This window comes from Bos indicus, chromosome 5, assembly GCF_029378745.1.
Source record: "Bos indicus isolate NIAB-ARS_2022 breed Sahiwal x Tharparkar chromosome 5, NIAB-ARS_B.indTharparkar_mat_pri_1.0, whole genome shotgun sequence".
Taxonomy (NCBI): domain Eukaryota; kingdom Metazoa; phylum Chordata; class Mammalia; order Artiodactyla; family Bovidae; genus Bos; species Bos indicus.
In genome coordinates this window covers 37,665,337-37,669,339 of record NC_091764.1, presented here as the reverse complement: position 1 = coordinate 37,669,339, position 4,003 = coordinate 37,665,337, and the positions used below count along the sequence as shown (strand labels likewise).

Sequence of the window (4,003 nt, the reverse complement as noted above, 5' to 3'; positions counted from 1 at the left end):
ATAGTGCATAAGTCAAATCTATTTCCTTTGATAGACTCAAACCAGAAATTTATCAAGTAAATTGGTAAGAATATCTTCTCCTGAAGAATAATGTCAAGGTATCACTGTTTAGAGTGTAATTTTTTGGAGGGTTGGCAAAAATCACAGATATCTTCAAGAGTGATTCAAGTATGTATATGTCAGGGCTAACGGGCAAGAAAGTTGTGTAAGTAGAATGGAGACATGATTTAATAAATATGGCTTAGAGGGTAAAGTGTCTGCCTGCAATGCAGGAGACCCAGGTTTGATCCCTGGGTTGGGAAGATTCCTTGGAGAAAGAAATGGCGACCCACTCCAGTACTCTTTCCCGGAAAATCCCATGGATGGAGGAGCCTCATAGGCTACAGTCCATGAGGTCACAAAGAGTCGGACACGACTGAGCAACGATACATTTTTTATGGTCAAGTAGATGGGACACAATGATGAAAACAACATGGAACCTATCATGTAGGAAAAATTGCTCTAGATATCAGAGTAGCATGAAATTGAGTGTGACCAGGAGACCTGTGAAGGTCACCATTTATGAGTAAGAGTCCAGAAGAAGTGGTTGGGGGAAGAGCACATTCTAGACTGAAGGAGGGCTGGAGGTTAAGCAGACAGGGTAGGTTTGTGAAACTGAATAGCACTGAGGTTTCTGAATCTAGTTTAGAGGTGAGGTGACATGGATACAGGGTCCCAGGTCAGATCATAAAGCAGTTTGCGTATGTTGTCGTTCAGTCACTAAGTCATGTCCAGCTCTTTGCAACCCCATGGACTGCAGCATGCCAGACTTCCCTGTCCTTCACTATCTCATGGAGTTTGCTCAAATTCATGTCCATTGAGTCGGTGATTCTATCTAACCACCTCATCCTCTGCATATGTTATGAATTAGTTAGGTTTTGCTGTATAACAATCCACCCCTAAGTTTAGTGTCTTAAGTAGCAAGAATCTGTTACTTCTCATGGCTCTGTAGGTTGGCTGGTTTGGGCAGAGTCAGCTGATTCCTGCAGCACATGAGCAGTGTGGCTGAGTGGGGTTCTAGAATGGCTTTCATAAATGACTGGTAGTTGGTAGGCTGGGTGTTCCAGAGCAGGGTCAGCAAAATTCCTCTATATGGGATCAGGCAGTAAAAAGGTCAGACTTTGCAGGTTAAAATAATGATGATATTACATATGTATATATATAAAAAGAGATGAAACTATCTCCATAGATTTTTTTAATGGACAGAATTAAAGTAAAATAAAAATTGAGTAATTTATTTTGTGATACAGGTCTTCTAATAAGGAGAATTGAACTTTTTTCGGGGGAAGGGGTAATATCATAATTAGGTTCAAAGGTAGGGCTCCTTATCTTCAAATCAATTGTTAATGTTTTTCTATAAAAACATTCTTAGCTCAGGCTGCACCAAAACACAGGGCAGGTTGAATTTGGTCTGTGACTGGAGTTTGCTGACCTTGGTTCTAGAGGCCATGGCTCTGCTCCACTCTCTAGTAGGCCTCATTCTCCAGGATGGAAGCATGGGCTTCTTCACGTGGGTTGACTCAGGAGACCAAAGGTAGCAAGAGAAGGCAAGTCCCAGTGCACAAACACTCTGTAAGTCTCAGATACGTCACATTTTTCTAATGCTCCATTGACCAAAGCAAGTCATATGACCAAGGCCAGATTCTAAGGGTGGAAAAATGGATTCCATCTCTTGTTGGCGGGAGTAGCAAAGTCATATGGCACAGAGTATGCATACAGGGATGGGAAAAGTTGTGACCATTTTTTGTAAACCATCTTCCACACATTGTTAAGAGTTCTGAATTTATTTTGCAGGGAGGGAGGCAGTAAAAGTGTTTTGAGCAGATAACTGCCATATCTGGGACTGAGCTGCGGGGAAAGTAACCAGGGAGTCATTTAAGAGACATGGCATCCATAGTGATAGATTTAGGGTTAGAGACTAGAGGGAGAAGATCAAGTAGCAGCAACTACAATTCAAAAAATACAAATACAAATGTGCCTGTCCTTTATGTATTTTTTAGCATCTGAGAGCCTCTTTGGACAGTTCATATCATGCATTTCCTGTGTGTGTGTGTGGGGGGGGGGTGTGTGTGGTGTGTGTGTGTGTGTGTGTGTGCATGCATGCGCCAGTGTATGTGGGTAGGGACAGGTACTTATAGCAGGAATGAAAGCAAAAGCAAGTATTACTCCAAAATCTGATATCTAAAATAATATTTTGTAGTAAGACTGTATTTATAGAGAATGATTTGGTGCTGGGGAGGTGAAATATTTGTTGAATTTCCACATTAACAAATCAAGAGGCAGGCATAGCTGAATTGGAGTTTTCCACAAGGGATGCCCTATACACCCAGGAAGAAAAGTGGGGAGGGGACTTGGTCTCTGCAGTTCCAGAGGTTTGAGAAGAGGAAAATGCAGGGAAGCAGGAGGGCTGAGGGAGGGGACACTTGGGTGGACTTCTCTCCCCTGAATGCATGATTGATTCTGTGGAGTCTAAGAGGATAGGTGGTGCTCAGTCAAAGTAACTCCGTATTTTCTTCTCTTTTCTTTCATAGCAAATGCTACTATCAAACTCCACTTGGGCCAGAGACCCTTGTGGTGTTAGTGAAAAGCCTGCCCCTCACATAGCACCCTACCTACACTTGTGAGTTCACCAGCCAGTGGCTTCAACTTCAAGCTCTAACAATGGGCAGCCAAGTGCCTCCATCTTTGTAGCCTGTTTAGGTAGAAGGAAAGCCAGAGTTGACAATTTCTGAGCTATTTTTGATTTTTGTGTGCTGTGAACTGGAACCAGAAAGTCCCAGACACCCATGGAGGGGCCACAGAAAATATCTGAGCAGAGAGTCAGTATTGATATAAAACAGAAGTCACAAGATAGTTGCTGTTAGTAGAAGACTTGATAACTGGTTGGATGAATCACAGTATATGGTAAGATTTTGATCTGAATAATAGGGGGAAATGAAGCCACAAAAATATGTACATCAGCAAGATGAGTTCATTTAAGGTAAAGATCTGGTGCTGAAAAATAAGGGTTGGAGCATGGAAAAGTTGAGAATAATTACTACATAAAGTACCACATATTTATCATGTTAAGCAGCAGGGGGTCCTCAGGATCAGGGAAAAGATTATTTATAGGAACTGGGTCCTTGTAGCTGAAAGAAGACTAAAGAGAATCTTGGTGGTGAGTCACAGATTTAATTTTTCCTTTAATTGGCTCCAAAGAGTGGTCTATAGATGAATTGAAATTTTTGTATGTGAGCAAATGCAACACATCTAATACACAATAGTTTGGGATTGAGAAAATAGTAAATGCTCAAATAAAATTTAGAATGTTCTTATTTTTACCTTTAGAAACAAACTAGTTGTTTCAGCCTTTTTTGGTTCTTCTGTTTCAATGAAGAGCAGTGGGGCTAGGAGGCAGGCAAACTGGAGCAGACACTGCAGTCACTTCCGACTCTTTCTGTTTTGTTTCCCTTCTCCTCCAGGTAATCTCCCAGCACTACTACTTCTTAACACTACTGGTGAAAGAGGAACTGTCTTCTGAAAGTCCTTTCTCTTCCTTGTGAGAAGTTCAAAAAGTCTAAAATTTGTAACGGTCTAGACCATGGAAACTCAGTTCCTCCTTTGGCACTAACTTGTAGATTTTAATCTGATGGACCTCTGCTCAAGTGGGCCTTTATAAGAATATTTAAAAGGTATAAAAGAGAGAAATTCTAATAGAAAGTGGGTGGAGATGAATGAAAGTTACGTATTTGTAGACCAATTGAGTAACCTGAAGATATTAGGCTGTGTGTGGGACATTCAGGACACGTTCTTGTCACTGATCTTCCTGGCACCAGGGTTCCACTCCTTTCTCCCATGAAACATACGACTAAAATTTTCACTCTCCACTCTAGGGCTTCAAGGTGTTGGGAAAGTGTGGATCATTCCTCCAACTGGTAGAGGAGGAGACAGGAAATGGAGACTTCTGAGAGTTGGAGAGTGTCCC

The 4,003-nt window shown here is 41.6% G+C and overlaps 1 non-coding gene across 1 annotated transcript; it reads right to left on the bottom strand.

Moving 5' to 3' along the window:
- Nucleotides 1-2,562: 2,562 nt before the first annotated feature.
- LOC139183341 (small nucleolar RNA SNORA62/SNORA6 family) lies at nucleotides 2,563-2,709 on the bottom strand. The gene has a single exon (XR_011566936.1). It is a non-coding gene; the product is annotated as a small nucleolar RNA SNORA62/SNORA6 family (small nucleolar RNA).
- Between the last annotated feature and the right edge of the window lie 1,294 nt (nucleotides 2,710-4,003).